This window comes from Marmota monax, unplaced genomic scaffold, assembly GCF_021218885.2.
Source record: "Marmota monax isolate L192 unplaced genomic scaffold, Marmota_monax_Labrador192_F-V1.1 WCK01_AAM20220418_F8-fsc00117, whole genome shotgun sequence".
In the NCBI taxonomy this organism is placed as follows: domain Eukaryota; kingdom Metazoa; phylum Chordata; class Mammalia; order Rodentia; family Sciuridae; genus Marmota; species Marmota monax.
The window spans coordinates 3,329,244-3,343,734 of NW_026693023.1; the positions used below are offsets into that span (position 1 = coordinate 3,329,244).

The 14,491-nt window shown below is 37.3% G+C and overlaps 1 protein-coding gene across 5 annotated transcripts in view; it reads right to left on the reverse strand.

Moving 5' to 3' along the window:
- Fut10 (fucosyltransferase 10) overlaps positions 1-14,491 on the reverse strand; it is a 103,291-nt gene that overhangs the window by 43,194 nt on the left and 45,606 nt on the right. The gene's annotated exons all lie outside the window — the stretch shown is intronic.

Here is a 14,491-nt window from a genome sequence, read left to right on the forward strand (position 1 = left end):
AAGTGAAGACATGGGAAGACCTTTAAAGACATTCACCAACTATTATTTTCCTTTACTTATCTATTTGCTCTTACTAAGAAAACAATGCCTCATTACAGTAAAAGGAATTTTAGAGATTGATAGTTTTAAAAATATGCAAACTATCCAATCCAATAATTTTTAATCAAACAGTTTGGGCATACATACAGCTGATAGTGAATATTTTGCTTTTTACAGAAATTGCCACTGATTTGGATTTGTGCACTCTAATTTTTAACTTATTGATGCTCTATTGTACAGTAGCATTTCATTTAATTTTAAGATAAGGCTCATATAGTATCACCCAACTAGTTGGTTATGTGATTATGTGGTACCTTGGCTTTAGGTTTTAATTTTCACGAAACACCTTTTGGCATGCCTACTTCCTGATAACACCCTCATCTGCATCAGTTTTGTTTTTGGGGTTTTTGTTGTTGTTTGTTTGTTTGTTTTTAGATCCACAGAACATGAGAATCCTATTTTGACAAGCCTTGGAAAGCTGGCACTATTTTCCTCCCTCTGTATGAAGGATGTATTTAAAATGGATGCTGGTCAGTGGGACATATTGTCAACTATGGGTATTGGGTGCTTCACTGTCTAATATTGCCATGTGAATGTTGTATATGATTGTAAGGCTGTGTCACTAAAGATTTTAATTCTGGTTTTTCATAATCAAAGGTCATATGATATTGTATAGATATGCTTTGTAGTGAACTATAGTAGCAATAATTTCTGTACATGATCAAGAGTTTATTGCAGCATTTCTTTTCTTGTTTTTGTTTTGTTTTGTTTTAAGAGTTAGAATTAACAAATGGCAAGGAGTAGAAAAGTCAACATAAAGATTTTAGAAGGAGAACTTATAGGACACAGGTTTGTGATTCATTGGATGTGATTCTAAAATCTTTTATTGAGCATTGTCAAATTTGTAAGTTTCACAGGGATGGACATCATATTTATAATACCCTTCTATATGTGCTACCATAGACATGAAATTCTTGACCTTAATATTGTCTTTGAAAATGTTAAATTGAGAATTCTGTTAACTTACATTTTATGGATTGGCGCATTGTATTACTGCAAGAAATATTTGATTTTCAGCACAGTGGAAAAGTTCTTTAAAATGCATATGTCTTTTTTTCCTAATTCCATTTTGTTTTAAAGCACATTTTAAATGTAGTTTTCTCATTTAGTAAAAGTAACCATAAATGTTGGCAAGGATGTAAAGGAAAAGCACTACATACATTGCTGGTGGGACTGCAAATTGGTGCAACCACTCTGGAAAGCAGTGTGGAGATTCCTCAGAAAACTGGGAATGGAACCACCATTTGACCCAGCTAGCCCACTCCACGACCTATACCCAAAGGACTTAAAATCAGCATACTAAGTGACACAGCCACACCAATGTTTATAGCAGCTCAATTCACCATAGCCAAGCTATAGAACCAAACTAGGTGTCCTTCAACAGATGATTGGATTAAAAATGTGGTATACATATACAATGTAATATTACTCAGCCATAAAAAAATGGCTTTACGACTTTTATTGGTAAATGGATAGATTGGGAGACTATCATGCTAAGTGAAATAAGCCAATCCCAAAAACTGAAAGGCCGAAGTTCTCTCTGATATGCAAATGCTAGCACACAATAAGGGGGAGAATAGAAGTTCATTGGATTAGACAAAGAGGAATGAAGAGAAGGCAGGAGAATGGAAATAGGAAAGACAGTAGAATGAATTGGACATAACTTTTCTCTGTTCATATATGAATACACAAACAATGTAACTCCACTTCATGTACAACTACAAGAAAGGGATACTAATTAGAATAAATTATACTTCATGTATCTATAATATGTCAAAATACACACTACTGTCATGTATATCTAAAAAGAACAAATTAAATAAGTAAATAAATAAATATAATCATATCTAAGATGTTCCCAACTTGATTTTCTCATGTACATGCTTTATCAGTGAAGCAACAAACATGGTCAAGGATCAGGTCTACATTAAGTATCACTAGTAATGCAGGAACTGGGTATATAATTCAGTTAGTAGAGTGCTTGCCTACCATGCACAAGGCCTGGGTTCTATCCCCAGCACTACCAAAAACAAATAAACAATCAAAAAGAATCAAAGTAATGCAAAATGCCTGAACTGTAATTCATAGGCCCAAGTCTATTAATGAATAAGGTCTGAAAACAAATAAGATCCAACTCTCTTAGGACAGTCCCCCAAAAAAAGCAAAATGATAAAAACATTAAGCAAAGGACATACACATTTCCAATATTTTTTCTTTTATTTAATATGTTTTCATCAAATTTCTAATAATAGTATAATGTTCAATACAAGACATTCTAGTGACCTCAAAAAATAAAAGGAAATGGGTAGAAGAAGAAAAGTATCACCCATTTTCACAAAGAAAAGCAACATTCAACAATGGGGGCTTTTCCCCCACATAAGTACGAATTTGTGCATGAGTACTATGTGCGTGTGTGTGCATGTGTGTGAGAGCATGTGTGTGCGTGAATGTGTTATGATGTGCTAGTGTAGTGGGTGTAGAGCTAAATGAGAAAACACTGATTTCAACCTAACAATGCATTAACTATTGACATATGTCTTCAGTAAAAGAATTCATGATAAAATTAGCATATTCTATATTACTATATGTAAAGTAAGTTAAGATTTGTTCCCAAAACCATATTCTATAGAGACTAATCATATGGCTCCCCAGCTGCCAAGATACACAGCCAGCCTGTTAATTTCTGCCATGAAGCAATGATGGAGCACTAGAGGGGCAATCCGAGAAGGCTGGAGCACAGGCAGTGAATAAAGGCCTCAGCCACAGAGAGCCTACCATACCAGTGCAGTGAGCCAGAATAGAAGCAAGGCAGAGTGCACCCACTTGTCATGCAGAGGCAGCCAGCCCAAACCCAATGCAGATGCCCACTCCACACAGCACCATAGCCTGGAACCCCCAAGCATCCATGGTCCCAAACCTCAACCTCCCTCCCACTTCCTTACTAGGTTTGGGAGTAAAGAAAGGGAAGAGGGACAGACCTAAATGGGATTGCAGGGCTAACCAATAGCAGTTGGTGCTTTTCCAAACTCTCATTAGCATAAATTGGGACCAATGGCATTGACCAATTGCTATATAAACCCCTAGACTACCATACTCAAGCAGCAATCCCTACTGGGTCCCTCTTGCCCTGCAAGAGCTCTGTCTCTTTTTTCCCCTCATGAATAAGTCCTACTCCTTTGCACTCAATTTTCCTCATATGTGAATTTTATTCTTCAAATTCATGAAGCAAAAGCCTGGAAAGAAGCTGGTAGTTAGTTTCTGGGGTCTTCTGGAGGGAATGGTATGACATGAAGAGCTTCAATAGGCCACTCAATCATAGTGGGGGGCTACACAGACTGTGTCCCTCAGAGCTGACACAAGCAGGAACACCCCACCTTGATTAGCTAACACTACAACAGGCTTTCTCTGCTGCAGAGGTCTCAAGCTTATGGAGGCTGGACTCACCAGCAGAAGCAGAGAATCCAGTTCCATCTCAAACTCTGGTTTCACTATGAGTCAAAGAAGAAACAGAATGGGCCCCAAAGTAAGAAATAAAAAATGCCATATATACTCTAACAATGACAGGGGAAACTTAACAGCCACAGCTTCTTTCTTCCCAGCTCAGTTACCCTATCTCCAAAGCTTTAGCTCATGTGGTATGTATGCAGCATGTGTGTGCAGCTGAGCATGACAGCCAGCCAGGAAGCAAGCAGCACATGGAGCAGAAGCACAGGACGGGGGGAGGAAAGGAAGGCTCTCAGAAAAGGATCTCATCACACAATGTTGGGGGATGTTGGGTTTTCTGCACAGGTGAGGTCCTTCAGCTACTATAATCACAAAATGTGTGGAAATGACCTCACCCACATGTGGAAAAATGGCAGAGTAGAGGGGTGTCTTCAATGACATGTTCAACTACTGAACAAAATAGGTCTGTCTGCCCTAGACTTCTGGCTAATTTTGTAAATTAATATCTTTATTGCTAAGCCACTTTGATTAGGTTTTTCATACTTACAGCCTATTACATTTGAATGGCAAAAACACTACACTGTGGCCTAACATATGGGAAGTCTGTGTGTGGGTGTTTAAAAACAATGTAGGACACTGGGGTTGTGGCTCAGTGGTAGAGTGCTTGCCTGGCACATGTCAGTCACTGGGTTCAATCCCCAGTACCACATTAAATAAATAAATAAATAAATAGAAATGTATTGTGTCCATTCACAACTAAAAAAAAAAAAAAAAAAAAAAAAACACCAAATGTAGGAGATGAGACCTTCCTGGCTTTTTTTCCAAGAAGTCAAATCACTATTGCCAATAGGGACTCTAGGAAACAAACGCTTTTTCAGAAAGAGGTTTCCAAGTTGGTTATCCCCTTTCAGTTATCTCATGGCTTTTGTAATGGACTATACATAGCATTTATCATTCTCAACTGCAATTATGTGTAAATCTATCTAACTCCCTACCAGTGAGGGAAGCTTTCAAAAACCAAGTATTGCTCATCTTTGCCTAAGAACCAACATACTTCCAGCAGTGTAGTAGGTTCACAAAGATATTCCAAGTATAGTCAAGCTTGATGGAATATGCCTGTAATCCCAGAGACTGGGAGACAGAGGCAGGAGGATCCCAAGTTCAAGGACAGCCTCAGCAATTTAGCAAGACCCTGTCTCAAAATTTAAAAAATGCAAAGGACTGGGGTAAAACACCCCTGGTTTGTTGAATCCCTAGTACTCCCCCCAAGCACTCCCCAAATATATACGTATATGTATGTGTGTGTGTGTGTGTGTGTATTCCAAGAAATATTAAACAAAGTTAAGTCTTATTTTGTAAAAAGTCAGGCCTTATCATTTTCTGACAATAAGCTGTATACAGTAAGCAAGAAGTAAAACTAGAAACTTTATACTAACAGCAAGTACATGTCAAGGGACACCACTCAAATATAGATCAACTGTAATTAAATGTAAGCATTGAAATATGGTATAACCTCTACACAGGTGTCATCTGAAAGTTTAATCAGTCTCATCACAAAATTTAAAAAAAAAACAAAACAAGAATTTCATTCAAATTCCTTGTTAGATTTTGTGACTTGGATGGCCACCCAATGTGGTCAACAGGTTTCTCTGAACAAAAAAAAACATATTAAATTAGAAACTGATGAACAAATTGATAAGAAAATGACTACCTTGATCATGAACTTTATCCTTACTGATTTACTCTGACAAGCTTAACAGTCTTATTCTAATTACTTATGGTAATATTTCACGGTAGACTAGTATATGATACTAACTCATTAATAATAATAATAAAATATAAGCAAAACTTTGATATTAAGTTATTAACTCTTGGCAAAAAAATAATAAAGTCAGTGTTTTGAGAAAGAATTAATGAGTCATGAGAATGGAAATGAGACATTAAAAAAATGCTAAAGAACCAGAAGATTTAATTTGAACTTTGGAAGATCTTCTCATTGGAGGTAGTTTCTTGATTATTCCATGCTGATCACATTTCATTATTGTTTATTACATGCAAACATATTAGCAGTCAGTCAGGAGGAAACACTAAGTTTCACTCTAATTCTGAGCTCATGTGAAGTCCATGAAGTTATAAATCTGCAAGTCAATGTCTTAAGCTTGTCTGAGAAGCTTTATAAGAATCAAATATATAAGTAAGCAATAAATAAAATTTCATAAAAAGCAGATCATATTTCCAATTTGTTATTTGAACTTGCAAGATTTAGTTATACACTTTCATTTTGCTTTAAAATTTTCAAGTGTTAAAAACATTCAAACTTGGAGGGGAAATTAGTATAGCCAATTTCCAATTTAGCAGTATGTGTAAAAATTTTAATTTATGCACTCACACAGCAATTCAGATATTTAGAAAAACACTAGCACATGAACATAGACATACAATATGTTCATAGTAACTGTTACAGTTTGATTCCAAAGTATCTCCCAAAGACTCATGGGTTAAAGGCCTGGTCACCAACCTATGGCATTACGGTAGTGGAACCTTTAGAAGGTGGGGCCTAGTGGGAGGAAGTTATTCATTAGGAGTATGCTCCTGAAGGGGATATTGGAACCAAAGCTCCTTATTCCTCTTAAATTATTTTTGAAAACCAAAAATATTAAAGAAAAAAAACAGAATCTTTCTGAAGAGAAAAATAAAAAAAATTCTCACCAATTTGGTAAAATATGTCAAGACTCACAGATACATTCCTAAAACTGCCACATCATCCCAGTGACATTTAAGAAATACTGCCCTTGGACTCCTGCCTGTTTTTACAAGAGTATCATAATTTGGAATTTATGTGGAAAATTATATGGCACAGTAAACTGCCAGGAATTTCACCTACCCCAAAAAGGAAAGAGGCAAATTATAGGTCACTTGAACATCAGCAGGTGAATGTGTTCTGTTAACATCCACCTAATGAATTAGAGATGAGCCTACATTCTCTCAGAGGCCCTTTCAGAACAATGCCTAATAATTCAGCTTAAAGGTTGGCTGGAATTTAAAAATTAAAACCTGACAAAAATAAGCAAATCAGAGACCATCAAACCAAGCACCTTGAAATAATAACATTTGCAAATGTATCAAGCTTAGCACTTTTAAATATGTATTTCAAAATCTTGATTATATTTAAAAACCAAATATTGGCAATGTTGAAGCTCTTAAAATAGTATTCTGGAAGGAAAAGGGTAATAAAACATAATATACCCATAGTAAAATAGGAAACTAAACTATAAAATGGGTAAAAAAAAAATTTAACAGTTGAGAAATCAGGTGTGGGATGCCTAATCCCTCAGCAAACCCTCCAGCTGGATTTAGCTTCTAGAGGGCTTCTCCCAGAGCAGGGGCCCCTTATAACTGAGGGTTTCAAGGTAAAGAAGCATAAAATACCCATTTTTCTTACCCTTTCTCCATTTGTTAGAAGGTCCTACACCACAGGTGCTTGACAGTACTTTCTAAAGGGGAATAGGGTGACCAGTTAATCTCAACTGGCCTCGGACTTTTCCAGTTTTACCACTGAAAATCCCTTATCTCAAATGTGCACGCTAAAAAAAGATTGATTTAATAGAAGTTGAGAGTAGAATGCAGTTAATAGAGGCTGGAAAGAATAGTGGGGAGGGAGAGATGATGAAAGGTTTGTCCATGGGTACTAAATTACATTTAAATAGGAGCAAGAAGTTCTGATGTACCATTGTGCCACAGGGTGACTACAGATAACAATAATGTACTGTATGTTTTTTAAAACTAGAAAAAGGGGGTTGGGGTTGTGGCTTAGCAGAAGAGCCTCGCCTAGCATGGGCAAGGCTCTAAGTTCAGTCCTCAGCACCACATAAAAATAAATAAATAAAACAACGGTATTGTGTCCAACTACAACTAATAAATAAATTCTTTCTTCTTTAAAAAAAAAAAAAACATTTAAAATCTTTCACCATAAAAAATTTATAAAAGAGAGAACAGATATGTTTAACTTGATTTAAACATTAACCTGCCGAGGACAGTGGCATACACCTGTAATCCCGATACCTCAGGAGGCTGAGGCAGGGGGATGGCAAGTTCAGTGCCAGCCTTGGCAATTTAGTGAGACCCTAAGCAACATGCAAAATCCTATTTCAAAATAAAAAATAAATAGGGTTAGGGATGTAGTTCTGTGGTAAAGTGCCCCTAGGTTCAATCCCCAGTAACAAAAATAAACAAACAAACACACATTAACTTGATTTAAACAACCTGACTGTAATAGACATGAGTACACAATGAATACATGCATTGAACATCACATGGCACTTCATTAATATGCATAATTTTATGTTTTATATACCAGTTTCATATAAAGTTATTTTTAAAATAAGCATTGATTTTAAAAAGAGGAGTGGGCTCTTCAATCATCAAAGAGATGCAAGACAGACTGGAGCAGGATCTTTCAGGGATGCCACTGGCAGGATTCCTGAGTTACATGATTTGGGCAGATCAAAGAGCCATAGTCACTTTCAACTCAACACTTACAAGATTCTAACAGGGCAAGCACCTTACTTCTCTCCCTTTTCTAAAATCAATTCAAAATTCACTCAATTCGAAATTGTCTCAGAATTCATACAATCCTTCAAAACAGGAAATGTATAGATTCCTTCTCTGGAAATATCTAAGAAAAAGCATAGCTAACATTCCCCCATTTCATGTGGCTTTGTTGTTGTTATATCTACAAACTTACGAAAAGACTAGAGGACCAGACACACAGTCGAAGGGGAGTTGGTATAGATTTCAGCACTTTTGAATAGACCAATAGAGCAACCCAACACAAACAGCTTCTAGTACAGAGATTGTCCCAGCTGTGGGGACTTAATCTAATAAAAATGTGTGAAGTGGCTTTGGTTCAGGAGTTGGTCCCTGTTCTGATTTTGATGTCTTATTTGCTTACTTCATGAAAATGTCTGCAAGCTGGCTAGGAACTGGAAAACAAAGATACAGAACTCAATGACTAAAGGAGAGAAAAACCTTTGGTGAGGGAACATATGTCCTTCAGTGCATCAGACAACACTTCCACAGGGAAATAGTCCTTGGACGGTTTGACTTTTAGAACATTAGCTTGCTCTGATTCACTTTTCAGTTCCTTGCCTCTTTCCTGGTCCTAAGGCTGCCCAGAGGATCAGTGTGCATTATGAACAGTTGGCATGACAGGCTGGAACTGAAGGAATCCACTATGTTGCTAAGCAGCCCCAAGACAGAGTGTAGCACCCACAGGAGAGCAGAGGTGCTTGCTGGTAGTTAACCAGGAGAAAAGAAAGCAGCCCAACCTTTATAGAGCCCACAGGGAATCTTCTATGAACTTTCACTGAAAATTTCTCAAGTGAGAAAGCGAGCAGTCTCTCACTCGATACATATTTGGCAAAGGATAAGGCTCATGAGCCTATGGGTGTGTGCATGCGCCTACATTACCATGTGTCAAGAGTCTGCTGGTTCCTGTTAGCTAGCATAGTGACTCCTTGCACTGTACCAGAAGAGCCAAACATCTTCCCAGAATTATTTCCCGGTTGGGAAATGGAAAGTTATTGGATTGACTCTTCCATCTAATGGTATGTAATGAGGTTTGGTACATAATAGAAATCCTGGCCCAGTAAAACATCAGAGACAATTCTATCCTTTGCAACCCAAGAGCTGAGCTGGCATGCATGGGCCCCAATACAGCACTGTCAGCCCGGGCCAGATCCTCAGGCAGAATGCCTGTGCCTGATGACCACCTCTAACAGCCACTGCACTCAGGTTTCCTACCAAACTGTCAGGTCCCTTTTGTCTAATAATGAGCAGTGGATAGATGCTGGGTGTTATGGTCTGGGCCATTCAGATGCCAAACCTTGAAAATAAATCCTCCCCCAGTAACTTGGAGCTAGTACTCAGGAAAAATAATGGCACCACAGAGATATCATTGAGCTTGCATGAAAAGAATTAGAGGATTAGAACTGGTAAATGACGTTATGAGAAAAGTACCACATTCACTGATCCAAGGTAAGAAAATTAAGATAGAATAACACAAAATGAGGATGAAAGGGAAAGCAGAGAAATGCTGAACTTGTTTTAAGCTACACAATAGCTGGAACCAGGCCAAAATGAACCAAGGAGTCATATTTCGACATTCTATTCATCTGTTCCCGAGCAGATAGGCCAAAGAGGATGTGTTGGTTTCCATTCAACCTTACTGAATGACTCCATCTCAAAAGAGAAATTGCACAGCACCATTCATTAGAAAATTGATTCTACATCTTTCTAAAAATATTTGTTTTAGATTTTAAATAATATGACAACCTCAGAGGGAATAATCTAGAATTCTGTCCTAGAACAGCTCTAAATAAAGCACCCCTGAGTTCCACTGGGCAGCAGCCAAGAGCTCCGAATCTCAAAGGCTGTGCCTGCTCAGCCATTCACCACTCCAGGGTCAGGACAGGCATCTGACAATTCCTAAGTTTTCCTTTTCAGACTGGACATCAAGAGTCAAATCCCTCATGCACATAACTTAGGCAACACAAATATTCAACAGAGTCAACATATGAATGTCAATTCAATAACACGGGACCACATTTAAGCCCATCCTTACTGAATACACACTTTCATGTTCTGCAGTCTAAAGAACCAAGACAGAAAAATCCTCAATGTTTGTGAAACTTAGCATCTTTGAAATCAACATCACCAAATTAGTTTTTTGAATGAAGCCTCCAAATATCTCAAAATTTAAGATATTAAATAGAGACCCAAGGAAAACAAAAGTGAAGCATTGGAAATGAAGAATAAGTCCATGATGAATACTAGAAAAGACCTCAAAAACTGACACCCAGCAAAGGCTATACAAATGGATTTTGTAATTTAATCCCTTCAGTTCATTCTTCAACCACAGAGCCATGAAAGAAGGTGACAACCAGAAAATACTGGCCCCGTCACTCACTGTACTAACACAGCATCAGCCTTGCTATGATAGTACAGTGCCAATGGCTGCTTAGGTCTGAGCCATTAATGTTGCCCGGGGTCTAAGGAGAGCCACCGTATGCAGCCTGTGAAGTTACATCGTAGAAAAGACTCTTTCTTCCTCTCAAGTTACTCATGATATCTCTGCATTGCTGTCTTAGGAGATCCTGGGCATCAAGGCAATGCAGTAATGTGTCCATGCAGAAGGGAATGGAAAATCATGAAGGACAGAATATTTCACTTCCTAAGTATATATGATCATGATAGTTTATTTCTTTCATTTATTTATTCATTTATATTTCTTAAAACAAAAATAGTGGCACAATGCTGTGAACTAAATGTTTGTGCCCCCCAAAAATTCTTATGTTGAAACCATAATTTAAAGGTATTGGGAGGCTGGACTTCTTTCAAGAGGTAATTAGGTTTGAATGAAGTCATCAAAGTGGCATCCCCATGATTGGATTAGTGTCCTTAAAAGGAAAAGAGACACCAGAGCTCTTGCTCTTTCTATCATGTGAGGATACTGCAAGAAAGTGGCCATCTGCAAACCAGAAATACAACCCTTACTAAGACATGGGATCTACAGGCACCCTGATCTTGGACTTCCCAGCTTCCACAATGATGAGAAATAAATACCTGTTGTTTAAGCCACTGGTTCTATGGTAATTTGTTATAGCAGCCCAAACTGACTAAGGCACTCTCATATCTTGGAATACTACAAAGTGTCTCTCTTCTATTCTTCCACCATCCCTGTCCTTCTCTCTTCTAGTAAATGTCTTTATTGCATCAAATAAGTCAGCAAGAGTGTAAGTGAACATGTGGCAATGATGCTATATAAAGGTATTAGTGCACTCTGCCATAATATTCTATCAAAAAAACAAAAAATACTTACAAAGAATGTATATACATCATAAATACATCTTATTTTCAAAAATGGACTAATTAAGGGCTGGGGATATAGCTTTTTTTTTAATTTTTATTGTTGGTTGTTCAAAACATTACATAGTTCTTGACATATCATATTTCACACTTTGATTCAAGTGGGTTATGAACTCCCATTTTTACCCCGTATACAGATTGCAGAGGGATATACCTTTGTCATAGAGTACTTGCCTACCATGTATAAAGCTTTGGTTCAATCCCAAGTACTGTATTACAAGAAAAAAGAAAGAAAATTCACTAATTAGAATTTAATATAAAGATGAACATATTCCTATTTATTATTTATTAAGTATCTATGTAAGCTTTCCGTTACTATAACAAATATCTTAGACAACCAACTTGTGAAAAGAAAAGGTTTACTTTTTATCATAGTTTTGGAGGTTTCAGTTCATGATTGTTGACCCTGTTGCTTTGGGCCTGTGACAGCACACCATGGCAAAAGCATGTAATGAAGCAAAACCTCTTGCCTCACAGCCAGGAAGTTCAAGAAAGAAAGAGAAAGGGGATGGAGTCCCTCTATCTCATTTGACAGCACATCCCCCAATAACCTAAACACCTCCCAATAAGCCCCACCTATTAAAGGCTCCACCCCACCCAACAGCATCAAACCTAGGCTCAAGCCTTTAACACATGGGCCCTTGGGGGGCTACTAAGATCCAAACCTTTGTAGTATATTTTCTTCAAAGAGCATAAAGCTCCACAGTTACCAACCCAAATATTACAATCTAGTCTCCCTTAATTATAATTCTTCCTTCTTTTATTCCCATCAACACACTGTCTTATTTCCTTCTCTATATATTTATATATGGCCCCAGAAGTGGAGTTGGACACCTAAACTCACAGGACAGGTAAGTGACAAACTGAACTCAGTGCCTGGCTCACTAGTTTAAGCATCCCTCAGTCTCCTAGTTAAACACAAGTTCATCTCTTTCCCCATTTCCAAACCCCTAAAAATGATCACAAAGAGAAAAAAATACAAACCTACAAGAACGCAGAATAAAAGAAAAGTCTGAATCATGAATCAAATGAGGGATCTGAGTTTTTTGAATGGAGGAGCTGGTGAACCCAAAGAAGGAAGGTGCTGTGGGGGAGAAGGGGCCAACTGGGCCTGGGGACACTTGAACAATGCAGGAAGGTACAAGGATAGTACTGTCAAGGCAGGGATGAGGGGTGAAAAGATAGAATAATAAAAAAATTAATTATGGAGCAAGTAAGTACCAGGCCCACTCCCTCTTCATGTAGCCTTTGACCAATACACTCCCAGCCAAGAGATAGTTATTTTCTCCATAAATTTGAAATTAAAATCTCCAGACTTGGTTGTACCAGGTATAATCAAGATCAGGTAAGATCAAAAAATGGGAGGCTTAAGAGAAATTGTGGGAATTAAAGCCCCAGGACCTAGTCCCTCAGCTCCCAGAATGTTGGCAGCCATGTCTATGTCCTGTAAATACTTTCCTTTGGAAACTGAGCAGCCAGAGAATGACCCACACATTACTAATACTCAATGGTCCCCCAGGGGGAAGGAAATTTAAGTAGCCTCCCCCAAACCAACCAGAGAGAATTAAACAAATAAACAAGAAATGGAAATGCAGGGAAGAAATGAAATAATTAAAATTATTTTAATTTTAAAATAATTAAAAAATCTAAATGAAGAGAAGTGATCCAGGAGCTTCAATGGATACCCACTTAATATAGTTTCAAAAGTAGAGATCAGAGAAGAGGATGTGATCAAGAAAATACTATGAGACATGTTTTCAGAGCTGAAGCACACAGGCTCTAAAAGGTTTACTCAGTGCCTATTCCATAGCAGAAAAAAAACCCACACTAAGCTAATCAGTAAGAATTTTCAGAAAACTGGTTTGAAAAAGAAATGGGAAGCTGGGCACCATGACACATACCTGTAATCCCAGCAGCTCAGAAGGCTGAGACAGTAGGATCACAGGTTCAAAGCCAGCCTCAGCAAAAGCAGAGCTAGGCAACTAAGTGGGATCCTGTCTCTAAATAAAATACAAAATAGGGCTGTGGATGTGGCTCAGTGGTTGAGTGCCCCTGAGTTCAATCCCTGGTACCAAAAGCAACAACAAAAAAGAAATGGGAAGTGAAATGCCACCACATGCAAAGAGTAATAATAACCAGAAAAAAAGCTCAATCTCAAACACCAGTATTCTTTGTTCAGTAAATATGGCACCTTTTTCTTCAAAGACAGAACTGTGTATTGTTACCAACCCCAAATTGACAATCTAATGTCCCTTAATTAAACTGGCCAGTGTGAACTACTAATCACCATATTTACTTACAAAAGAAAAGGAACCAGAATGACATCAGACTTCTAGAGGACAATGGACCAAAGCCTTCAAAGTTCTGAGGAAGATGATGTTCAGTACCAAATTCCAAACTTCCCTTTCATCATTTTAAGGAAATGATTAGAAGAGTGGCTGCAGCCATTTAAAGGGAGTAAATCAAAAAAGCAGAAAATGTCAGACCTAGGAAATAGGAAATCAATCCATTATAAAGCAGCAAAAGTGAAAAAACAATTTTTTTCTCATGATAGTTCCAGGATAAGAATATTCAGGAATATTCATAAAGATTAGAGGACAACAAATTTAGTTTAAAGAAGAGAGCTGCAAAATGAATAAAATTGGTATATCACCTATTATATTAGACCATTTATTTAAAATTTATATATGTGTATATGTGTTTGATATATCTGAAAGAAGCCTGTTAAATTAATTAATTAATTTTGAGATACTTATTAGTTTTATGTAAATAAAATACACAAATATGGCTCTATATCTAGTAATATTCTCATTGTTAATAATAATTTTTTTAGTTGCTCAAGACAATACAATGATCTTGACATATCATACATTTGATTCAAATGGGGTATGAATTCTCATTTTTCCACATGTACAGATTGCAGGATCACATTGGTTATACAGCCACGTTTATACATACAGCAATACTAGTGTGTTAATAATAATTTAAATGATCTTGATAAATGGTATGATGTTTAAGATTT